Here is a 26,127-nt window from a genome sequence, read left to right on the forward strand (position 1 = left end):
TTCTTCGTCAAACACTCCATGCGTCTTGGTGTACAAACACTGCCAACACCACTCACTCACAGAATTTACACTTTTTGATAATCTGATGCCTTAGGAATGACCACTTCGACTGAACCAGCAGCAGAACCGGAGATGAAGCGAGTGGTCCAAAAGAAGCTGAAGCCACAGTTAAAATCTCACGGAGTTCAAGTTTATCCCACGATGTTTAAGGAACATAAATAAAATGTATCAAAGAATGACATTCAGAAGAGATGATCACATTTTGAACACCCAAATCCCGACCCCACCCACCCAAAAATGGAGGATCTGTCATTTTCCTCCTCCTCCTCGTTCTTCCTGCCCAACATATCTGAATCCATGAGAAATGACATGAGATGATAAAGGAAATATCAAGTCGAACAGAACTGTGCACCGTAATGAAAATGAAAAGTTCCTCTTCGGTCCTGATGCGCGTTCCAGGTGGTGATGGCCAGTGACGTGAGCCACGCTGCAAGAGATTATCAGAACATTGCTGCAGAGCTGCATTTCCCCTTTAGTTAGCTCTTCTGATAGCTGCAACAAGAAAGCACAAAATTTAGCAGGGAAAGCAACTGCCACTGAAGAGGAGAGATTACAGATACAGCCAGATAGAGCTGATAGGGCCAGCCCTCCCATACCCCACCCCTGCGCGGACCCTCTACTACTCGCTTTGGTTGGGGTTGGTTGGCATGGGGAGGAAGCACAGAGGAAGGACAGAGTGAACACTAAGTTAAATTATGTTCTGGTTTTTTGTTTTTTTTTTTTGAAAGAGGCCTCTTTCAAAAGATGTCGCCTACAGGTGTAGAGGTCTCTTGATAGGCAACAAGAAAGTGAAAGGAAATATACCAAAATGTTCCAGGGATCACTTCTACGTGATCAGAGTACATGTTCAGGTTTTTTCTCTCCACGCTTTTCAACAATGAGTAAGGTTCTTAAACTATTTTTAACTTCACGTTATAGACACTGGAGAGTTAAGGATGGTCAGGACACCAGAAAACTTAACATTTGCTTCCAAACCAGCTGAGACCAACAGTTCGAAGAATACTGGGCCTGGCCATTTCCACTGCTAGGTGTGCTGCAGAGGAATGGGAAACAGGGACTCAGAGACCGGCACACAGATGTTCACAGCAGCGTTGTTCACAAGAACCAACAGGGAGAAAAAAACCCGCCAGGCATCTATAACCAAAAGGAATGGATAAACAAATGTGGTATATACATATAGTGGACTATTACTCAGCTCTAAAAAGAAATGAAGTTCTGATTCATGCCACAATATGAAGGCCATTGGAAGACATCACAGCAGCGAAATCAGTGAAAGGAGCAACAAAGGACAAACACTGTATGATTCCACTTACATGAAATATCTCAAAGAGATAAATTTGTGGATGCAGAAAATAGATTAGAGGACTGCCAGGGGCTGCAGGGGAGGAGGAATGGGGAGCTATTGCTTAGTGGGTATAAATAAATGATCTTTTGGGATAGTGAGAAAGTTCTAGAAATGGATAGTAGGGGTTGTACAACCCTGTGTAGGCACTGAATGCCTCTGAATTATGCTTAAGTTGTACACTTAAATGGGTTAAAATGGTGCATTTTAATGTATGTTTTGTCACAGGAAAAACATTTTAAAAAAGGATATTGAATAGAAAAGAACAAAACAAGCTGGCCTCCCCCCTTTCCCCCTCGCACACAGTGACATGCGTGCTTGACCCTAAACATAAATGGAACAGCCAGCCATCCGCATGCGTCATGCTCTGGGACACAGAGAAGCAGGAGCACCCCATGCTTCCTCACCGCCCCATCAAGAGGGCCTGGTGTGGAACACAAGTGCAGCCTGGGAAGAATCAGTAAAATGGGTGGGAAGAGAGGCCTGGCCCAGAGGACCCTTCAGAAGATGACTGGCTTCCCCCGCCGATGCTCATTATCATTCACATATGGCCTTTGAATACTCCGGGAGTTTCCGGGCACATGGCAATAGAGCAGCTCTCTGGGGAATATGGCAGGGAGAGGAAAGATCAAACACACACACACACACACACACACACTCACACATGTGTGAGCCACCTTTTGTATAGAGCCTGCGCTGTCTGATTTGGTGGTTGATGCACAGAATTTCTCGAGCCACACTGACTAATGAGAGCGCCGGAGACCCCAGTGTCTGTACAGGTAGGCGGTTACTCCCAGCCCTGGTTAAACAGTACAAACGAAATATGTGGCTTGGATGAACTCTGCTAATTCATACTCTGAGGAGTTTGGTGTAACCCTTCTGGTTAAGAAACTTGAATCGGGGCAAAAAAAAAAAAAATGACTTTTGCAGAGCCAGAAAGCTAGGGAGTTCCTAGAGCAGATCATATTACTTATTCTGGCACATAAAATCTCTGCAAACTTCGTATGAAAATTGTAAGTCAGAGCACGCTTTCTGCTTCATGAGCTGTGCATAGCTCTAATTCTTTTGTGCATTAAGCATTTCTTAATCATCCTTTTAAAGGGCTGACCAATATATTAAAAGGCCACATGATTAAAAGGTAAAGAGAAACCCAAAGTAGTACTAAAATGCACTGGTCATATTTTACAGATGGGGAAACGAGTGAAAAATAATTACGGTGAATGCCTGATGTCCTTGATGTTTTTCCAAGATAAAGTAGCAAAGAACAATCATTTATTCAGTTGAGAGAAAGATTTCCAGCTGGGTAGCAGGTCACTAGGCAGAATACAGTGCCTCACTAGGGCCGTGCCCGGCTTTGGGGCAAGGTTTGCGCTGTGGAAGAGAGAACACTCAGAAACGGTTTGCCGCTCCTTCCACTGGACAATCCATTCACCAGGAGGCCCACATGGCTTTGAGAGAAAGACTCAGATGACGTTCCCAGCAGTTAGAAATGCAGATGATCCCCTGCTGGGGGGCAAATAAGCCTGTTCTTTAAAAAAAAACGAAAAACAGGAATGAGGAAATCCAGGCAGCCCCCCACGGTGGGTGGGATCATCTCTGGCCAGTCCCGCCTCACCATGAGGGTCACAGCTGCCCACTCTGTTTCCGAGCATCTTCTCCTGAAGCACCCGATTCGGGGTGCTCACTGGTGCCCCAACAGCCTTGTTTCTAAGGACATCACCTGCGTGCAATCTGCATTCACCATCCCACTGCCCTCAGGAGGGAGGAAGGATGCCAGCCGTGCCGGCCCCTCTCTCTCCAGCCCCACACGCCCCCCTCCACCTGTGCTGGACTTGCTTCTGCAATCCGAAGCTCTCCCTTCTCCTCGCCTCACAGCCCTGCCTGTCTGATGAGCATTACACCAACCCTCCGTGCGCCTGATGCCCGCTCACTCTCTGGTCTCAGTTTAGGTGTCACTTCCTTCCTGGAAGCCTTGGCTGACCCTGCTGAGTGTGGGATGTAGCACAAGGAGTCTCACGCACACTTCACTGTCCCCTTGTGGGATGTGTCTGGACTTTTACTATCCAGCATGGCAGCCACCGGCCACACGTGGGTACCTTGAAATATGTTGGTTCAAACTGAGATGTGCTCTAAGTGTGAAATATATACCAGATGTTGAAGATGAAGTAAGGACTTATTTTTTATGTTGATTTTAAATGATTATAAATTAATATATTGAATTTTAGATTCAGTATGAATTTATTTTTTTTAATTTTCCTCTGAGTTTATCTAATTTTTAAGTGTTTCTCAAAATTCCAGGTATGATATTGGTTTTATGAATTTCATTTTGTTAATACTGATTTCATATTAAAATAATACGTTGGACATATTGATCAAGTTAAATAGAGTACTACAATTAATTTCTCCTGTTTCTGATTACTTTTTTTTTTTTAGATTTTATTTATTTATTTGTGAGAGAAAGAAAGAACACACAGTCACAGGGGGATCAGCAGGCAGAGGAGGAAGCAGGCTCCCTGCTGAGAAAGGAGCCCGATGAGGGATTCGATCCCAGGACCCTAGGATCATGAGCTGAGCTGAAGGCAGCGGCTTAATCGACAGAGCCACCCAGGCCTCCCTCTTATTACTATTTTTAATGTGGCTACAAGAAAACTGAAAACTCCTGATGTGGCTTCCTTTATATTTCTATCTGAATAACCCTGGTCTGGGCTGTAGGATCTAGGAGGGAGGGGCCAGGCCGGTCTTGCTCATTTATCATCCCCTGTCCTTTGCACAGTTCGCGGAACAAATTGATTCACTCATGCATCCACAGGTATGAGAGGGCATCCAGAGGAGGCAGAATCCCACCCCCTACCAAGATTTCCTGCTCTGATCCCTGAGACCAAGGCTATGAACATCTCATCCCATGATTATGCCAGCTTGCTGATGTCACTGGCCGCTGGTAGCTGGCTTTAAGTTAATGAAGAGGGATGATCTGAGGGGACCTAATGTAATCACAGGAGCTGTGAATAGCAGAGGCTTTTTCTCTCGCTAGTAGTGGGAGAGAAAGGGAAACTTCAAACGTAATTGGGGTTTGCTGTGCTGAGATGGAGGGGAATCACGGGACAAGGACTGAGAGTGTCCCACACAGTCAAAATGCAACCAGCAGTTGACAGCCAGCGAGAAAACGGGCCCCTCAGTCCTACAGCCACAAGGAATGGAATCTGCCGGCAACTTGGATGAACTTGGAGGTGGGCGCTTCCCCAGGGCCTCGGGTCAGCGTTGTCCAGCTTGGTCAACACCTTGACTTTGGCCTCATGAGACCCTAAGGGGAGAACCCAGAGGAGCGCGACTTGGCTTCTGATGTATAGAAACTGTGGGATAATAAATGGGTGCTGTTTTCGTCACTGAGCTTGTGTTAATTTGTTGTGCGTGGATAGGAAACGAACACAGCTTCTCTCTGTGTCAGGCAGTGTGCCTGGTGCTGAGCGCATAGTAGTAACAAAGACTGACAGAATCTGCACCCTCATGAAGCCTGTATTTTTAGGAGTAAGACAGCCAATAAACAGATACACACATAGGTAAGAGAATAAGGATTTTTTAAAAAATCTGTGGCTCAAAGGAAATGAACAGGGATCTGTGTGACAGGCCTCCTTAAGACTTACTGATCATATGACGATTATGATATTTTTCTTAACATGGAACGATGTCCATCATTTTCCAGCAAAGAAAGCAGATTTCAATTCTTCATATGTAGTTCAATCTTATTTTTTGCAGCAATATAAACATAAACACTTGCAAATGCCTATACGAGAATATTGTTAATAATGATCTCTGGGTGGTAGTTTAAAAGTTTCTTTAGAAACTTTGTTGTTGCTGCCCTTCTCAGACTTTTTTAAACCAAAGAATGTGTAACTAGTCTCATAGTAGAAGTCTATTTCCATTGTGAAAAGTCCTGACTTGGCTCTGGGGAGGGAACCAAGCCTGCAGTTGGTGTGCCTGGGTTGGGGGGCTTTCGGGAGTGGGGTGGGGGGCTTGCAGGGGTGGGGTGGGCAGGCTGAGACCAGCAGTGAGATTCCGGCCCAGGACAAGCGCCCCCAGGAGACCAGGCTATAAACGTGTGGTGTCTCACAAATATTCCTTCAGACTGTTTTTCTTTGGAATAAAGACACCTGCCCGATTATGACTTTCTTCTCCTGCCCTTTCAGTAGTGATTTGCAGAAACTGGCTGGGAGAAAGGGGTCTTTGGTAAACACGGAGGGGTTAAAGGGGAAACTGTTTAATAACAGTAGTAAAACGCAGGCTATTTTTGACATCTGGGTTAATGTCCATTACGCTCCATGTGCTTTCCAAATGTGTGCTGTGCCCCCAGGTACAAAAACAGACACCCATTCACCAGGGCTTTGGACGCCCCTGACATTGCTCACGGTGCCCACGTAACAGCAAGTCTCACAAGCTCATTAACAGCTGCCCAAAGACAAGAGATGCTTGGGGGGGGGGAGGGGCAGCAGGCATCCTGCAGAATCACTCCACTAAGTAATTCTGCTCACAGGAAAACCCAATAGAGTCGTTTCTGCTCAAAAAAAGAAAAAAAATTCTATAACTACATCTGTGTTATTACTTAACATCTTTTAAAACGGGGCGGAATGGGTTTCCCGTTTTTCTCATGAAGATTTATTTATTATTGTTGTGATCAAAGTGGCAACAAATTATGTTAAATCATTTAATTTTCTTGATAGGAGCAACCACCTTGAAGCCATAATTCAAAAATATGAGTGGAGAGCAACATTTTACCTTGCAAGTGGCCTCCTACAGCTCCACAGGGCAATAAAATGTAACACTTGAGAGCCCGAAGGGCTGGGGGTGGGGGGGTGGGTTGGGCTCAGCCAGCGTTCAGCTCAGAATTGCAAACTGCTGTTCGGGATGGTAGAGCTTTCTGGACGGGGCAACAGAGAGACTCTGGATTTGGATTTCAACTTCGGGCTGTGTGTGCTGAGTACAACTCACCCACAGCGTTTTAAAGAAAGGAAATCAAATGCACGGTAGCATAAACTGCTAGGTCTCCTTAGGACTTATTTCTGTAGTTATTATTGTAGTCAGAATTACTCATAGCTAATGTTTGGTGCACGCCATCTGCCGTGGAGCCCTGTGATTTTGCTCCAACGATATCAAACTCAAGAGCGCCACGGTTCTAACTGGTGTGACAGCCCCTGAAACGGATGAGGAAACTGAGGCCTCCAGGGACTGAATGCTTTAGGTCAAATTCCCACCTCCTGGGGTCTGACTTGAACCCATATCTTTTCGCTTTTAGAGCCCATTCTCTTTACTATGATGCCAGAATTTTCTAGACCTTGGTCCTTTGTTTTTCACCTTCCCAATTTATGTCACATTTAATTGATAATTTTCCTTAAAATTTTTTCTTTTCTAAAAATTTAAATGTCCCTTTTAAGAAAGGTTTGTTTTTATGTAAGCACTTGTTTGTATCATTCTAACAAATAAGGCTTATGATTGAAAATAAAAGAAGATTTATTTTAATGCTGTAATGGAGTCAGTATTTGTCTAATATGCCTTATAAGAATTGCCTAGCTGTTAAAATTAAAGTGTCCAGGAAGCACCTAAAGCTATCTTCTTGGGGATATGCAGGGCCCTGCCTGTGCCTAGCCCAGTCTCAGGGACCATTCCCGCCGCCTAGCAGTGGCCTCCTGCCAGTGGCACCTGGCGTGGGTCATCGGGCTCACGCATTCTCATCCCCAGGGCCACCAGCCATTCTCAGCACCGCCTCAGTTGAAATTTTCGGCCAGGCTATGATGGGCCAGCTTTTTTCTTCTCTTTTCAAGGGCAGAGAGCAGCAGAAGGGAAGGTAAGAAAACTGCCACTCAACACCGGCATTAGGCACTCTGTGTAATTTTTAAAACATCGATTGATTGAATAGAAATGTGCTTTTAGTTGTAAGTTTCCTTAAGATAATACTTCCTCAGCCTGAGGCAGTGCCCATAAGCCAAAGGGCTTTGTTATTTTACTCCAGGATTTCCTGATGTGATACCAGGGACGCTTGGGGCTGAGTCATTCTTTGTGGCGCGGATGCTTTCCACTATGGCCTGGACTCCTTGACACTAGGCGCATCATGCACTCTGCCAGGTAGGATCATCAGAAATGGCTCCCAATATTGCCAATTAGCCTCTGGAGGGTCCGCCTTGGGAGGGCGGCGGAGGCGGGGGGGACAAAATCCCTCCCCCTAGATGAGGACCCTGGTCGAATCCATTGTTTTTGTATTTAATGGGTTAACCGTGCTGTTTATATACAATTATATTTTTGGTAAGTTACGTATCACATATGTGCATCTACCAACGCATACAAGATGCGAACACTTTTGCAGAAATAAACATCTATTCCAAGCTGCCCTCATATTATTTCAGACACGGTGGCACAGATTTAGAAGTCCCGTGGAAGAAGGTACAACCTAAGTAATAAAAATAATGAAAATGTACAACTTATCTGACATAAAGTAGAAAGGCCACAATCCTGAGATAGCGAGACACCTAAGTCACTCGCTGAGCTAAGTGAAAAGGTAAAATCTAGTTTAAATTTATAGCATTCCTTCGGTGTCCCTCTAGGAGTTTGGCACCTTGCCAGGGTTCCTTGTTAAAAATTTGTTAAACGTGTTTGGCATTAATGCAAACACAAAGTGGTCATTTGTTACAAATTCTATTGGAATGCATTCATTTAAGGCAATGAAGTAGTTACTAGAAAAGAAAAAAAAATGTTCATTAAGTAACATTTTAAAAATACAATGATGTATGCAGTGTGCAGCTACGGGCGCCCCGGCGGCTGTACGGTCGCTGACAGAGTAACCGCACATTGTGTTTGGTTTGAAATTGGAATCTTTTAAACATAAGTGATAGAACAAAAACTGGTTTTGTTTGTTGTCAAAACCGATGTTAGTCTTTCTTTCCTGAACTAGTTAAAATAACCAGAAGTTTGGCATACGATTTCTAACATCTCAAATCAGCGAAACGTCTAGGTTAAAATAATGCTTTGGGAATCTCTGGGAGTGCCGAGAGTGACATCGGAGACAGGGACTGTTTCAACAAACAGAACCCCTGGGCCCGGGCCCCTGGAGAGGGGGAGAATGCCCGAGTCATCCCGGAGAAGCCCGTGTGGGGAGGGTCACTACCTCCGTGCTTCCCGCCTGTCTGAGGTTATTAGGTTACCTGGAGAGGGAAAACCATCGGCTTTCATCACGGAGACGATGGAATCCTATGAGCAAATATCCTACGCCTTGTGTCCACCTTCCTGTCCCACCCTGAGCTGCTCACACAAAGGAGTTAGTGCTGGGTAACGGTGACTCCCTAGCTCCCCCAAGAAAGGGCTCTGAAGCTCAGCTCTGGGAGAGAGGGGTTATTTGTCACCACAGGACGTTTGGCCCTGTGACACGGCTGGCTGTGGATGTCTGCGTAGAGCACGCCATCTCAGAGTCCCCGGATGCTTGCCAGAGCCCGTCCGAAAGGTGAACAGAAAATTCCCACTTCACAAGAGTGTTCAGAAATTATTCACTGCTTTTTTTCCTTCCCTCTCTCTCTCTTCCTCTGACGTGTTTGCTGCTAGGAAAGTGTCCAGATAATAAAATCCCAGTGGTCTGGAGAGTCACGAGCCCAATCCTCATGTCCCCCAAACCTCTCTTTAGGTTGGCCTCCCTTGTGGTCTGAGTTTGGTTAGCGATTCTGCCCTTGAAGGGCATGGATCCAGGGTATCTTGGCCCTAAGTTCTTGAAATCTTCTCCTAGATCAAGAGTAAACCTAGACAAAACGTAGCATCCTGCGTGTGGCCTGGAGAAGTTTGCCTTTCCCTTCCCAAGTGCCTCAAAGGACCAAGAACCAGCAGGTCTCAGAACAGGGAGAAAATACTTACTTCCAGAAGTCACAAGAGTACCTGATACAAACGATAAGACACTCACTCTGAGTACTACTACAGAGCACTTCTTGGTTTCATACCATTCAGCGGGTCCTCTTACAGAGAAAGAATACACAAGTAGTCCCCAGCATTAGGGTCTCTCCCAGGGGCTCTGGAAAAGTCTTTCTGCTTGAGGGTGTCCAAAGCTCAGGCCCCATTAGCTTCATGATAAATTCCTCTGCCTGCAATTAAAACTTGTTTCTGAGACGGCATTTTCAAATTCAGTGGAGAATAAAGCAAAACATGTTTTCAAATCTCTTACTGACAAGAATTCAGAACTTGCACTACCCAACCCAGCAGACCATAGGGAAACGTCTCTTCAGCCTGGGTGCTGAGAAGGCGGTCATGGGCAGGAAGGAGGTACTCCTCCTAAAAAGAGGAGCCGCCGAGGCCTTCTGCAGAATTTGAAACATGAAGGAACAATTTGGTATCTCAAGTTTGCCAACGAGAAGTGGCTCAGATGACAAGCGTTTACAACAGGATCTTCATAGAGCCAATAATGGCAATTAGTCCCCAGAATTTGAAGGCTCCCTTCCCGCCTCGCTGAGGTGGAATGCCATTTACTCTTGGGCTGGCGACTAATTAGGGGTCTCTTTTGAAGATCAAGGTTTTGTGATCCCTGCTTCTTAATAACATGGTTTGCCTGTCGGCCACCTGGGTCCAGGCGAGACCTCCCTTTCCCCCTCCCCAAACAGCAGGCACTGCCTTAGGCCAGGAGCAAGTGTGGGCAGGAAAACACAGACCCAGCCGGTTGAGCAATTTAACCTCTTCACCGCCGAGGGCCTGCAGCCCAGTGCTTGATTCGGCTGTGCGGAAACATGGAGCGAGGACCTCGTTTCTCAGACAGGGTTGAAAGGCTGCATGCGGTGCAGAGAACCCCCCTTCATGGTGCAAACAATAGGCAGCGTGCTTTCTTGCGCAGGAAGAGGGGCAGGAAGACTCCACTTTTCCAAATGAGTGGTAAATCAAGAGGCCCTTTGCATTCGCTTCAGGCAAAGCTATTTCCAGAACGGATTCTAGAAGTGACTGGCATAAAGGAGGCTGGAGGTCGAGGACCGTCAAGTGCACCTTCTGGAGCTCTAATCTAAACAGTCATCAGGCCCAAGAGGTGGAGGGGTCTGCATCAGCAGAGCTCTTGCCAGGGTCCCCATGGCCTTGCTGTGCGCTCGTGGGCTGGCAGCTTCGCTCTTTAGTGGGAGAAGCAACACTGCAGGAAAAGTAAGCTGCAAAGAATTAAACTTGTAACAACTTGGGCAAGGCGCTCAAAGCAAGCAGGGCTGGTCTTTGGGCTGTTGACACACTCTGGCCTGGGTCGGTTGTGGTCACTAAACCCATTAGCGTTCCGATGTGGCAACAGCTAATGCAGCAAGTTCAATGTGTTTTTGTTTAATTTCTAAATGCTGGGTGCACGCTGGCAACGAGGGCCGCCGAAGGCAGTCAACCCCACTGCCATAAACACAGTCGTCATTGTCGCTGATCTGAAATTCATATTTTCAACTATTTATTTTTGGCAGATGGGGCTGAATGGCGTTTTGCATTTGATTAACTGTGCTTTAATTTCAACTTTCTTCAAACTTTTCTGTGTTTTCGAAGCAACCACCAAATCAGAGTTTTTCTGCAACAAAAGGTACTAGCTTTTCGTGGGGGTGGGGAAGAACTCTGTGGTAGGTGGAGAGGAAAAGAGGAAATGTATAAACCCAAGCCAGCAACCAGCTGAGCGAAGGTGGACCTTTTAGAGATATGCAGGGGCTCTGAGGGCCCTCAGAGACCTAATCCACAGCCACCTGCAAATAAGGGACTCGACAAAAAGCGACCTCGTTTTAGTCGGCAGAATTGAAAGGGATATGGTCAGCAGAGTTGTGTCTCTTATATGAGACATGAAGGCAGATTCAGCTTGAATTTGAATTGGTCTTCAAATTATGCTTATGAAAAGTATGAGACTCGTTCCTTTCCTCCCTCCCTCCCTTCATTCCTTCATTCCTTCTTTCCCTCCTACAATTTTTAAAGCATCTATCAGGAGCCATGTTAAGTTCTGGGGACATGTGGCCAAACGAGATAGATGCTGACTTCAGGGAAGACACAACTAGCGAGCATGTCAGACATTACGTTCAAAAAATAATTAAAATGAACATACGATTAACTAATTAAAAATTCGGTTAGTGCCAAGGAAGAGAATGATTCCCCACATTCACTGAGTACGGTCACTTTCGTTCAATGGCATCCGGTCCTTACACCGCTGGAGAGTTTGCAATTATTAGTCCATTACACCGCTCCAGAAACAGGAGCAGAGAGGTAAAGTTACACACTCAGTCACAGCTAGTCAGTGGTGGGGCATGGTGCCATTTTGCACACTGAGACATCCAACCCCAATTTATAGGAGCACATTGGGTCTGGTCTGTCGGGAGGGCTGCAGAGACTTTCCAAGGAAGTAACGTCACTAGTAGGTTCAAACACCAGCTGGAAGGGAATGGCTACTTCTCCCTCCTCTTCCTCAACTTCTTCTTCACTGTGCTAACAGAAAAGAAAGTCTGCAGATTTCTATGAATTCTTAGGTTTTGTCCAGACTCTCTGTCCTTTCAAGTTGGTGCTTTTTGTCTCTCACCAAGAGCTCATCAAAAGCCTCCACTTCAGAGGACCGAGGTACATGCATCCTCCTTCCCCTCCAAGAGCTTGCATCATGGCCTTCCAGCATCATGGCACTGGGGATGATTAATCACTTTTAAATATGAAAAAAATTAACATGTCCGAAGCATTCTTCTCCACTGTCAAATGTTTTGCTTTAACGTAGATCCAGAATGGCTCCCTTTCCCAGCGGTTCCAAAGCAATACATTTTCAGTTGGAAATTCAACTGCAGAAATCCCATCCAGAAGCCCCAAGCCATATATCTTAACATCTTAATTTCATTTAGGAGGAATGCAGTGATTGATCATTTATCATCCTGAGATTGAGTGAACTATCTAGAGGATTCCAATCTATTGCTTCTATGCAACTGATGGGATATTCACATGTCTTCTGGCTGCATGAGGGCTTCGGGGTCCAAGCTGTCTTTGAAGGAGTGGAATGCTAAAAAGATTATTGAGGGAGGGTCTGCCTTTACCGGCAAAGTATAACTCTAAGGCTTTACTTCTTCCAAATTAGAGCCTCCCCCAGTGATAGCCAGGATGTCTGCCGCTGAGTTACTCCCACTCCTCCATCCCCACACAGGGAATCTTGCCTTCCTGACCTTATCCTTTGATAGGTAACTTTGAAAGGCCTGGGGAAAACCTTCCCATGAAATCCATTGGCAATGGTGGAACTTGACTTCTTTTCCAAGAGATTTCTATTTAACCTAAAGCTGCTTTGTCACAAAGGAATCTTTACTGTGGCATAAACAAAATGGCACCTTCCCGGGGCGTCTGGGCCGGGCCATTGGCATCACAGCTGCTGTGCTGGCTTCCACTCAGGGTACCATGATAATCTCTTCATGTTGGGTAGGGATGCTTGGTCAGCAGGAAAATGGCCAGAGTGTTATAGAGCAAGATTTCTAGAGCGTCTGTAGTACCACCAATCTTGTGCTAGATGTGTGGGCAGGAGCAGGCAATGAAAACACGGTCCTTAAGCCTGAGCATGTGTTCTATAATGGTAGATCCCAACTGAGAACCTACTATGAGTTTCACACAGTGTGGGTTTTAAGAAACACACACAGAACATGATGCCTCCAAAACTGCAACCCTTCTCTGTGAACATGCACACACAGAGTTTGCTCAGGAAGCCCACTGCTCAACGGACAGTTTCTCGAAGGGAAATGATGATGTCCACGCCCAACAAGGGGCTACAGGAAAGCAGAGGCGATTTCTGAGGAAATCCAAGGCGGGTCACATTTGCACAGCATTTGAAAAGAGACAGGCTCTCTGGTTTGAATTTACATTTAAAAGTGGTACCACCTCACACCAGTTAGAACGGCAAGAATTAACCAAACAGGAAACAACAAATGTTGACGCGGATGTGGAGAAAGGGGAACCCTCTTCCACTGTTGGTGGGAACGCAAGCTGGTGCAGCTACTTTGGAAAACAGTGTGGAGGTTCCTCAAAAAATTAAAAATAGAGCTACTCTGCGACCCAGCAATTGCACTACTGGGTATTTACCCCAAAGATACAGATGCAGTGAAAAGAAGGCGAACATGCATCCCAATGTTCATAGCAGCAATGTCCGCAGTAGCTAAACTGTGCAAGGAGCTGAGATGCCGTTCAACAGACGAATGGATAAAGAAGATGTGGTCCGTATATACAACAGAATATTACTCCGCCATCAGAATGGATGAATACCCACCATTTGCATCAACATGGAGGGAACTGGAGGGGATTATGCTGAGTGAAATAAGTCAAGCAAAGAAAGACAATTATCCTATGGTTTCACTCATGTGTGGAACATAAGGAATAGCACGGAGGACCATAAGGGCAGGGATGGAAATCCAAAGGGGGAGAAACCAGACAGGGAGATGAACCATGAGAGACTATGGACTCTGGGAAACAGTCTGAGGGATTCGGAGGGGAGTGGGGTTGGCGAAGGGGGTAAGAGGGTGGTGGGTACTGAGGAGGGCACGTGCTGTGATGAGCACCGGGTGTTACACTTAACTAATGAATCACTGAACACTCGTCAAAAACTAATTATGTACTATACAGTGGTTAACTGAACAGAATAAAAAAAAGAAATAGAAAAAATATTAAAAAGATTAAATAAAAGTGTCTGTTTGCCCTTCCAGGTATGCACGTAATCCAAGGCCCAGCCCTCGGTCTCCCACCTCCAGCAACTGCTCAGGGAGTCAGGGAACTCTAGAAGGCCACCGGGACTGATGGGCTCCAGTAATGGAGAACTAGCAAATAAGGGGCCCCTCAGGCAGACAGGATCCCATCTGTTAGGAGGCTCCTAGCTATCACAAATGTTTCCAACTTAGATGTGGAAGGGCCCTGAGAGGCAATTCCTGTGCTGCTTTTGTCGCTGGTCACTTTGAAGATGAAAGAGGGAAAAACGCATTTTCATAACGTAGGAACTGGCTGGAAATTTCCCTATTAAATCCCACGGTCCTGGCAGGCAGAGGCTGGGTTTAACTCTTCCAAGACAGGCCTGGCAGCCAGAGTGAGGGCTAGGGAATGTCTTGAGGAAGAACCAGGCCAGAAATCAAGGAGCTGCGGCACAAAAAAGTGGATACAGCCTGCACGAACGACACTGGAAGGTTCTAGGGGCATCTTTGGAGTCACTTCTGGAGACCCACACAGCACTCCTCCAAAGTACTCAAGTGGTCTCCGTGTGACCCAGGGGTACGTACACTAGGGGCCTTGGCTTTGCTACAGAGACTAACTGCCCGAGGATCCCGTCCTGTGGGATGTGGCAGACCCCTGCAAAAACACGCAGACCTCCTGCCGGGCCGTGCCCAGCTGTGCAGACAGATTTGGGGGCAGAAGGAGCCGCAGAGCTGGGGGTCCCCCTTTAGGGCTTTTGCACCTACAATCCCCTCCTCCTGGAGCACTGTCCCATCACCCTTTACCTGACAGGGCCTTCTGCTTGTCCTCAGATGTCGGCTTAAACGCCACTTCTTCTGGTGGGGGGGGGCTTCCCTGACTCCTGTTCCTGGTCACATCCCCTTGCCAAACACACCCTCCACACTCTCTCCCTCCTCTTCCCCTACACGCTCCTGTCTCAGAATAAGCCGGCGTCCTGCTTCTGTGCTAGCATTTGACTCTCCTCTGAAGCCGTCAGTGATAACCGATAAGTACCGGATACTCGCTATGTGCCAGGAATATTCCTAAATGCTTACCACGGGGATTTTCAACTCACTCTTGTTTAGGGTCAGATAATTCTTTGTTATGGGGACTGTCCTATGCTTGTACGATGTTGAGCGCAACCCCGGCCCCTCCCCACTGGATGCCCGTGGCACACACACCCCTCCCTGAGTCATGACAATCAAAACTGTTTCCAGACATTGCCAAACGCTTCTAGGGCAGGCAAGCCTCCCCGCCTCCCACTCCCCCACCCCCCTGCTGAGAAGAACTGATGTACACAGATTAACCCGCTCGTGTGCACAACCACCCATGAACTGGAACTGTTCTTTACCTCGTGTCAGAGTTAAGAAAACTGAGGCCCACAGTAGGTAAGTGACTTTCTCCAAACCTCACATCGGGAGCAGGAAGCTACCCCGGGCCCCAGGCCGTTCAGTTTCTCCCTCTGAAGAGGTGCTGGAATGAAAAAGGGCTGGCTCCAGGCCACGCGGGTGAAGAGGTGGCCATTGAAGGTCCTGGTCTTTCTCATCGTTGCTCAGTGAACTTCTTGGCCATGGCCCTGGGCTGCAATTTCAGATTGTCCCAACCCAGGGCCCTTTACTGGGGTTAGGCTGGGTTTCTGGAAGGACTCCTCCTAGATTGGAAGTGGCTACACATCTGCTTACTGACTGCTGCTCTTTCCTGGGTCAGTGGCCAGGGATGCCCAGACCCTCTGGGAGCAAGGCTGTCAGAAACTTGATGAGGCCAAGTGTACTTCACTCTTAGGCACGCAGAAGGCTCGATGGAATGTTACCGGGAAGGCGGGCCTCAGATCCAAGCCTGTCGGCAACTCACCGTGGCGGGTCCTTAAGCCCTGGACCACAGTTCAGCCAAACTTGGTAGCAATCCGAATATGGGACCGCCTACCTTTCTGCACTTGCTCAGGTGATTCCATTTGTGGACCCTTGGTCTCTCAGCCAAGAATGGAGGAGGAGGATGACACTGTCCACCTCAGAGGGTTACCATGAGACACGGCCAGACAGAAGCTCTGCACATGTGAACTACCTGTCACTTTTTCCCCTTTCTAGTTTGGCTGCCCTCAGTTAAATACTTAACCTCTCTGAGCTGCAGAGGTTTCTTTCGGGTTTGTTTTTCATTTACAAAGTGAAGATAATAATTCTAACTTTTCCAGGTGGTTGAGAGGATAAAAGAAAACGAGTTTGTTTATAAAACCCCTACACCCCTCCCTGACACATAGTAGATGTCCAATTACCAGTACTTCTTTTCACCTCCTCCTCTACATTCACCCATAAAGAGTAAAGAGATGGGCATCAGGACCAGTTTGATCAAGAGGCTGAAAGTTCCAGCATGGGGTGTTTATGCCTAGGTTATTCATGGGCTGGACAAGGGCCTTGTCACCTTCATGAAAGGAAGTATGCAGAACAAAGAGGGAGCACATCACAGGGGCCCGGAAGGAACAGTGCTAGAGGAACCCAGAGCGTCTCCCAAAATACAAATTCCATGCCTCCAACCTACGGCACCCCTGGCAGCCAGCCTCGTTGGCAGCTCACCCTTTCTCTTTGGGCCCTTCCTGTTGGCACAGCCGACCTGCTTTCCAAAGCTTCGGTAGGACTTTTTTTCATGTCTCCAGCTGGTAGATAAACTTTGAAGGATATTTCTGTGGCAGGTACAAACCTGGACAGGAAGCCTCAGGAAGAAATCCTAAATTAATTATATGTCAACATTTAAGCCACAAGAAGGAGCAGTTGTCATAAATTTTTGGGAGGTTAGAATCCAATTTTAGTTGTAAATGCGAGCGAGCTCACTGACTCACTTGTGAACTGGTGCCAACAAAATGATATATTTTACATTCTTTCACAGCTTGTTTTGGCTAAACACAATGAAGAGGAGGGTGGGGGGCGGATTGCAGTTCTTATTCTTCACCAAGTCGATACGGTCAATCATGCAGAAGAACTACACCACGCATGTGCCAAAGCAGAAGAAATAAGCTCAGTTTATCCACTTTTTCGGTTGCCTTCCACCCTCATTGAGAAAGGAAATGGGGCTGAAAAGTCAAAAGAAGGTCTTAAGTACTGTGGTCACCTTGAGCATGGCCCAAGGCTTGACATTCCTGGCAACAAATCAGGATGCCCCCCAGGAGTCTTGTCCAATTTCTTCAGCCCTGACCAAACCCTGGCATGATAATGTCTTCTGAAACATCATTTCTCTGAGCATTGGTCACTAGTTAAATTTGGTGTCAGGTAATCATTGGAAGAAAGGCAGAAAAATCTCTCCAGTCTTCATAAAATTAAGAAGGTGGGAGTTTCAGGGTTGGTGACCAAGTGGAGATTTGGGGAGAGTGGCGTGCCTGCGGAGGCCATGGGAGCTCGGAGCCTTTCCCTTCTGCCTTGCTCTACTCATCTCTTCCATCTGGCTGTTCTTGAGTTATTTCCTTTTATAATATCCCTGTCATCTAGTTCAAGAAGAACAGGAAGAAGAAAGAGAATGAGGAGGAGGAGGAGGAGCGGGGAGGGGGAGGCGGTAGCAGCGGAAGCTAGGCTGGGCTACCATTGTGGGTTTTCCCTTCTGCTGACTTTCTCATTCATTCATTCAATTGATTCTTCCAGCAGCATTTATTTTTGCTGAGCTGAGACTGGTGGGGAGTCGGAAATGGACCTTGATCTTAAAGCTGGGCAGCCAAGTCAGAGCCTTAGGTGAGGAAGGAGACAAAGGCAAGACAATGTGATGTGTGAGCTGATGCGGGTAGGCAGGAAGGGTGCCCCAGGAGCCCGAGAGGCACCAGATACAGTCAAGGAGGGTCCGCAATGACCCACAGAGATGACTTCCAGGTTGAGACTTGAGGAGTAATAAGTAGGACTTAGCCAGAGAAGGAGGACAGAGAGGAATTCTCTGATTACAGGAGAAGCCTATGGAGAGGCCTAATAGAAAGCCAGACCAAGGCCCCCTCAGAAGTGCGAGCACTAAGGACAGCTGAACACAGAATGTGAAGGGAGAAGGGTGTTGACAGGGCAGTGAGGAAAGCAAGGCCGGCCACACAAGACTTTTGGCTACATTGAGGAGACTGATGATTCCCTCAGGGCAGTGGGATACCATGGAAGGGGCGTGATCTGGCCAGATGTGTGGTTGAGGAGCGTCTTTTTGGGGCAACGTAGAGGCTGGGTAGAGGCAGCTGATAGGCTGTGGAGAGGCCTTAAGGGACAGACAACTCCATGGGTGTAGTGTGGGCAGAACTGTGACCCCTAAAAGCAGACATTCAAGTCCTAACCCCTAGTACCGGTGAATGTGACCTTATTTGGCAGTGCGGTCTTGGTAGAAGTCATCAAATTAAGAGGAGGTTAAACTGAATTAGGGTGGGCCTTAGTCCAATGTCTGGTGTCGTTAGAAAAGGAGGGAAATGTGGACACAGAGACACAGAAAACCCACACAAGGAGAAGACCCTGGGAGGATGGAAGCACAGACTGGAGGGATGGCATCTTCTAATGAAAGAACACCACGGATTACCAGCAACCACCAGAAGCTAGAAAGAGACAAGGAAGGATCCTCCTCTAGAGCATGGCCTTGTGCACACCTTGATCTTGGACTTCTGGTCTCCGAAACCATGAGAGAAGACGTTTCTGCTGTTTTAAGCCACCCAGCTTACAGCACTTCGCCATACAGCAGCTCCAGCAGACAAACCCAGGAATCGTTGTGGAGTCTCGCTGTGCTGCTCCCAACAGCACCGAACCTCCACACGGCCTGTGTGCTGAGCCACCCGCGTCCATCTGGGAGAGGGTCATCTGAGATCCGAGAAGCATCTATCCTTCACGCTGGCTCCCTCTGACCTGGTTGAGCAAGCAGCGCTTCGTGGCCTGCGGGGGCCTCTCCCAAGCGTGGCCATCCGTGAGACAGTTAGCACCGAAAGTCAATATTTGTCCCTAGGCAACAGTTGTGTTTGCACTATGAAAGCCTCACCGGGTTTTTTCGGAGATTTCAGTCCGTGTGGTCTTTAGGCCATGAGGTAACCTTGTCCCGAAGAAACCCCTGAAGATGAGCCAGGAGGGATGCGAGTCCCAAACAGCAGGCTTTGGCAGGAGGAGCTCAGGAAGCGTGAGGGGACTGGTCCCAGGGCCAGGGGCTTCGGGGGGCCGCAGCACACAATCGCTGTGTTTGTGCTATTAGCAGGCCCGACTTCTTCCCGAGGCCTGGCGGAGCCTCCCCAGGCCCTCCCTCAGTCCTGATCAGCTGTTCCCAGCTGGAAGCGCTCCTGTCATCCGCTTCCCAGGGACACCAGCTGACACAGACGATGGGACTGTGGGCTAGGCCTCAGGAGTACACGTGTCCCCACATCTCCTGCACAAGGAGGAGACGACTTGCTACCCTGGTTCTTCCTGGGTAGGGTTGGGAGTTAGGAAGCAGCAACAGGCCCCTCAGGGCCTAGTACAGGGCCTGGCACTAGAGGGGTCTTCATAAATGCACATGCGCGTACATAAAGACCATGGGCTTTTGATCCAACAGAAGCTGAGCTCCATCCTGGCCTGGCCCAGGGTTAGTTGTCCAACCTTGAACAAGGAATTGTACTTTCTGGGCCTCGATGGCCTCATCTGTGAGATGGAGACACTAAAAATACAGAGGTGTGGAGAGGATTAAGTGAGATCATACATGTGAGTGCTTAGTAGAGGGCCTGACAGTAATAAGGGCTCCTAAGCATTAGCCGTCACAATCACGACTGTTCTTCATGCCATCACGTGCCAACGTAACAAGAGTGTTGATATTCGCCAGTTCTAGACTTAGGCGGACAGGTAGGGGGAGAGAAGAAAGGGTCAAAAAACCTCATGAGAATTCTGTTTGCAAATTCCTTCTATTGCTTTGATCGCTATTGGCTGCCATGACAGCTCTATGACATAGGTCAAGGGTTGTCATTTTCACTTCTGATAAGAGAATCTGAAGTTCATGGCAGTTCAGTAACTCAGGCAAATGCTTTCTAGTGTTAAGTGGCAGAACAAGACCAGGACTGCGAAGTTTTCCCGCGACATCTTGACAGGGCACAGAGGCACTTGATGACCGCTTCTGGAATGAATGAATGAATGAATGCATGAGAGATCCAATTGGAAAATGATCACAGGTGGGGAAACAGGGGCAGAAAAAGACAGGATGGAAGCATCTGGAGACCTGCTTGGGCACTCATCTCCCCTTCTCCAACCTCGTCCCAAAACCTCTGCCAATTCTCAAACCCTAGGAGGGGTAATAAGGAGGAATGAGAAGCTACTGACTAGCAGTCCTTTAATTTCCCGAGTCTCAGTTTCCCCATCTGTCCAGTGGAGATGACAGCACCCCCACAGTCTTGTTCGGAGGCTCCAGTGGCACGTCCATGAAAGGGCTCTGTGAGCAGCTCCGGTATTTAAAAGAATGAAGCAAAATATGATGGCAGATTGGAAGAGAGAACCGGAAGGAAGTGGCCCAAGATAAAAATGCATTAATATTAACCAACAGGTTCCTTCAGAACAACAAAGCAATAAAACAATAATTTTAGAGAAACAAAACCCAGCCTAGGAAAAGTCTGCCAAAGGGAGCGGAAATGAAGGCACAACCAAGTGGCCCTTGGCTTACCTATCTGGAAAACACAAGATGAAAAAGATTCTTTGTAAACCAATATTTGAAAAAGCCCCACTGGGCTTTCTGCCTGCACAGACTGCCTATTATCTTGGCAAAGGATGAAAACAAGGGAATTCTTATTTAAAATGAGCATGAAACAAATTCAGGTTCATGTTATCGGCATCATCTGGAGCTACCATTTACTGAATACCTACTATGTGCTGGGCACTGTGCCAGGAACTGTGCCTAGATAGATGCTTGCTTCAGAAGAAAATTGTTTAGTACACTTACAAAGCAGACATAGTATTCCATCATTCACATATTCATCTATTTTCACAAGTTTATTTGTCGCACAGATCTGTCTGGAGTGTCCTTTATATGCCAGACATAATACTGTCTGTTTCAAATAGAATGAGAAACAGGGGCCAGTCGCTTTCTATAAGTCAAGGCTTCTCAGTGACACCACCTCTGACTTTTAGGGCCAATGCTTTTTGTTTGATAATTCTTTGGGCAGAGGGTGCGGAGGGGGCGCTGTCCTGTGAATTGTATGCCGTTCAGCAGCATCGCTGGGCTCTCCTCATAGAGGTGTCCATCTGACAAAAACATCTCCAGAACGTGCCGAATGTACCCTAGCGTGTGAAGAGTAGGATTGCTCCCAGTTTAGAACCACAGCCTTAATAACATGCTGGAGGGACTCCCACAGAGTCTAAGGCCAAGGCTGCAGTGTTAGTAAGGGAGCTGTATTAAGCAAAAGCCAGAGCTGATCTTTGCCGACCTTGACTTTGTTTCTGCATGCTGAGATCCTGGAGGTAGGGTTTCCCAAGCTAGAGCCGCTGTGACCTTGTTTACTAACAATGCACATCTACCCCTCAACTCTCCCTTTGGATTCTTTGGCTTTTCTTTCTCTGTCTGCCACATCATATCAGTCACAGACATTTAGTTCCTGAATGTTGGAGGAGACTCTAGGTAACCAATGTGCTGAACCCAAGACATCCCCGAGCATTGTTACCAACATAAGCCAGTTCTCCAGCGAGCCCCTGGCTGGACCTTTGGAGCAAAGTTCTTGTTTCGGCTCCTTAAACAGCAACTCCGTGGGTGTGTACAGAAAGTCTCAGGAGAGAACTGGGATTATTATATTCCCAAAATATCTTGAGATTTTTAAACTTCAAAGTTTGTATCTCGGTTTCAAGAGTAGCCTAACCTTTGCAAGGGTTACTCTGCAAATATATGCAAGACAAAGAATTCCCTGGGAGAATGTCTGCCAGGATCCTAAGCCTACATTCATATCTAATTTATAATCGTGCTGAAAAAAACAGGTTCCTTTTTGAAGGAGCTCAGATTACCCCTAGTTTGGCATTGTGCACAAGAGTGACAGGTGCAATTTATGTGAATAATCACTGCAATCAGCTGCCCTTAAGAAGGAACCAAGGACATGCCCTTCAGGGGGAGAAACTTCTGAGTCACACAGTCAACCATCGCCCCCCAAAATGGTGCCAAAGCCACTGGTTACTACTGACCCAACCGAGAGGACACTGCTGAAGCAATATAGTCGTCTGTTGTGATCTAAGTTCCCCAGCCTGGGCAACCACGGCTCTGGTTCCAACTCGGCCAGTAAAGCATCCTGTCCCATGGCGCAAGACCTCTCCCTTCACTGAGTCTCAGGTTCCTCATCTGTAAAATGACGTCACTGGACCACATGAGACAAAGGATTCCCCTGGCTTTATCAGTCAATGACTTTCTTCTTCACTGTAGTTGTGGTCTGCGTATAGGCTGGGAGGTCCTCTGGGAAGGAGCCAAGAGATGATGCCTTTGATAATAATAGCTCCCAGCAAAGCAGGGCTTGAATGAATGACTCAGTGAATGAGCGTGGGTGTGGTTTTCCTGCAGCCGGGGCGCTGAGCCTCCCCCCACCATCATGTGTGATCCCAAACCAAGGATAACTCACTTTGGGACAGAAGCGATTTTCAGGTTTAGGAAAACCATGGTGTGGACCAGGGGTTGGCAAGATAGTAAAGGGACAGAGTCAATACTTGAGGCCTTGCGGGCCTTATGGTGTCTGTCACAACTACTCCCTTCTGCAATTGTGGCATGAGAGCGGCCATGGACAATAAGTAAATGAATGGGTGTGGCCGTGATCCAATAAAACAAATATAGGTGGTGGGCTGGATTTGGCCAGGGCCTGTCGTTGCCCCACTCCCCCACCCCACGCGGCCAACCAGCCCACACTCAGCTCACACACTGTCCGCTCCGTCTCCAGCAGCGCCCTGGCTCTCTGGGCCTGGAGAGCCGCACAGCCACTTCCTGACTTAGCTGGCATCACAGCAGTCCCATCCCTCCCTCGGCTCATCTTCCTGTAGTCAGAGCCGACAGAAATCTTGTGAGAGCCAAGTGTTCAGCTGAGGAGCAGAAATCTCCAAGATGATTGGCATCAAAGCCACACTGTCCCTCTGAATTAGGCTGGGGCCTCAAGAGCAGGGAAATGAGACGGAAGGGATGGATGGAAATGGAGCACCCATGCATGGGAACTTGGCTTGTCTTCCCTGGAAAATCAAGTCCAAGTGTTAAAAGAGTTACGATGCCCAATTATCGCAGGCTGCAGTTGAAGGAGGAGTGGGCTTTGCTCCCACCAGAACACCTTTCCGGCTCACACATGAGCACAATTTGGATTCTAACAGGACTACGAAGGAATAGTTTGATCGTGAGGTCATCACATGGGGCTCCAGAGCCCAACTGACCTTTTGAAGTCTGCTCAGGGAACCTCATTATGTTGCATTTTTGAGTGATCCCTTCTCTGATTTTTCCAAGTCCCTTTGCCCCTGCATTCCTTTGATTAGATTTTTGCCTCGATAGAGAGGCACAGGATGAGGGGAGGGAGAGCCGTGGAGGGAACCAGGAGGAAAGACCTGATTATTAAGTGAATAATCTCCCCGGGGGCTTTGGCCTGCTACTCCATGGGCTGGGCTTGCTGGCGAGGACGTCTTTAAGGAGCAGTAATTCTCCAGAAGGCAAGACTCCCATGGCTTACCAACACAATTTGGAATGAATTGATGCAACCCTCGAGTGGCAAGCAGGAGCCCTTGCCAAAGCACACACGAAGTTTCCCGGCTTGTAAAGCAGTCACTGGGAGTAGCTTCTAGAGAAAGGAAGCCGATCCCGCCGCCCCGTGACAAGCCACCCCTCCCTTGCCCCTTGAACATTAATGTGTTTGCTCAGCCCACTGTCTGCCCCTGATGTGCATTTGTGTCCTTGCTGCCATTTTTCATAGTAATGACTCCTGACTTCCTGCTAGCAGAATGTCAGAGCCCAGAGAGGTCCCCGAAGACTCTCGGTTCCCTTTAAGCAGATGATAAAGGGTGACTTGGTGTATAACCATGCACAAATCACCGATACTCAGGATCTAGTCAGGAAAGGAGGTGATTCTCCCCCTGATTTCAACCTGCCGACGGGAACTCTCAGCCAGGCCCAGGCTTCCAGCTCAGCGATAGACACGACTTCCCTGGCCTGGCTGCCTTTCTAGAATTCCGGGCTTTCCCGGGACCACCTCTGGCATTGATAGGGCACGATCCCCCCTCTTGTCTCTCCGCTTCAGCATATTTGAAGTCACCAAGCAAACCTGGGGCGCTTCTCTCAGTTGTTTGAATGAGAAGCTTGGAAATTTCACAGTCATTCATCATGGTTGTAAAAGGTCAGCAAATACAACCCAGGGAACTGTCCTCTAGGCTTCAACCTTTCTGTGGGGACACTGCATCTCCCAGGCTGCTTCTTAACAAGACTCTGGGGCCATACAAGACCTTTGCTTGAGTCATATCATTCCCTCCACAGGAGTTCTAGAAACTGTGTGTGTGTGTGTGTGTGTGTGTGTGTGTGTGTGTGTGTGTGTGTGGTTTAAAGGTAGTGAAGGCCGTTTCAAAGTAACTGTGACTCGGAGAAGCCCCCATATGAATGGAAAGACCACAGGGCTAACGCGTGGTCCTGCCCGGACCTGTGTGCTTGTCCCAGCTTTCACACTGACACACAAAGGTGACGTGGATTAAGTCACTCAACTTTTCAGCGCTTTGATCAGGGCCCCTGAGCTGTGCAGGTCTCTCCCTCTGACCTATAGACCAACAGGGGATGATTACTTTCCCTTTATCAACACAAACCTCAGCAGCACTAGGGGCTTCTAGGTGTGTGCCAGGCATGGGCAGTGCTGGGGTACAAAACTCATCCCTGCCCTCAGACACTCAAGCAGACAAACCTCTCTAATATGTCAAGTGTGTCATCATGAGGACAATACCTACTACACACGAACCAGGTGTCGAGTGTAGTTTCTAAGGCCCATTATATATATTAATTCATCAATTCTCCCCAAGTGCTTCTATTTAAAATTTTGTATTTTATTTAAATTCAATTAATTAACATACGGTGTATTATTAGTTTCTGAGGCAGAGTTCAGGGACTCATCAGTGCTCCCCAAGTGTCTTTTACGTACATACTCTTCTCCGAGTTTGAGAGGTGAGGACACCACGGACCTCACAGGTTAAAACAATCACTCAGGGTCACACAGGTACTAAAAGGAGACAGCAGGAGCCTAGCCTGACCCGAGGGCCTTCTCAAGCTGCACGCCCACCGCAGGGCCATAGACGCACTGTGGGGCTCCTTCCTCCTTTGTGCTGCGCTCTCAGTGAAGCAAGTCACCTTTTCATTTATTCCAGAACCTTTTAATGAACCTCTGGGAGGAGCCTGACCTGATGCTAGGTGCTGGGATTATGGCAGCAGCTGAGAAAGCTGCTTTCCCCAGGCTCACCGTGGATCAGGAGAAACCTCTTCCCTGACCACCCCCCCCTTCCTTCCTCACTGGTTAAGACCCTTTGTCCCTAGACCCCTGGGGCACAAGTCACAGAATGTGTCCCCAACTGACCGAACTCGCTAACCCTCAGAGATAAGAGTCAGTGCTGGAGGGGTTTGGCACATTTTTCACCGAACATGGCATTGTCTCAGTCAGCAAAAGATCTGCCTCTCAGGGGACACTGTGAGATCTGGCAGGGGCATCCCAGACAGGAGCGGCCAAGGTGACACAGAAGCTTTCCGGGCCTCGAGGCTGAGCACACAGAGAAGCTCAGTGCTTTGGTGATCCAGGAGGCGGGGTTGTGGGGGTGGGCAGAGGGAGAAGCATGGGACTGGAGATTATAACCAGGGCTCATGACTCCTCCCGTGCTCCCTCATTTCCATCTCCCCTCCGTGTCCTTACGATAACGGCAAGATCCGTATTAATCCTATTAGGACCCACCATTCGTCCAGCGCCTTGTGCCAGGCTGGGGGCTAAGCACACGACTTGGAGTTTGGCATTCGGTCTGCCCTGCCACGCTATACGGTGGGTGATGATAGCCCAATGCCGGCCCTCCTCTCTGCGTGGCCTCTACTGTTGGAGCTGTGGGGTTTGAACCCCAGCTCCGCTGCTTACTGGCCTGGTGCCTGGGGCAAGTTGTATT

General features: G+C 47.9%; 1 protein-coding gene across 14 annotated transcripts in view; it reads right to left on the reverse strand.

The window, feature by feature from the left end:
* Positions 1-314: 314 nt before the first annotated feature.
* ERC2 (ELKS/RAB6-interacting/CAST family member 2) overlaps positions 315-26,127 on the reverse strand; it is a 924,700-nt gene continuing 898,887 nt past the window's right edge. For all 14 annotated transcript variants that reach the window (XM_045991216.1, XM_045991229.1, XM_045991215.1 and 11 more), the window contains one exon: positions 315-552. The gene's annotated coding sequence lies outside the window, so the exon portion shown is untranslated. The remainder of the gene's footprint in view (positions 553-26,127) is intronic.

Source organism: Meles meles, chromosome 20 (assembly GCF_922984935.1).
Source record: "Meles meles chromosome 20, mMelMel3.1 paternal haplotype, whole genome shotgun sequence".
Taxonomy (NCBI): Eukaryota; Metazoa; Chordata; class Mammalia; order Carnivora; family Mustelidae; genus Meles; species Meles meles.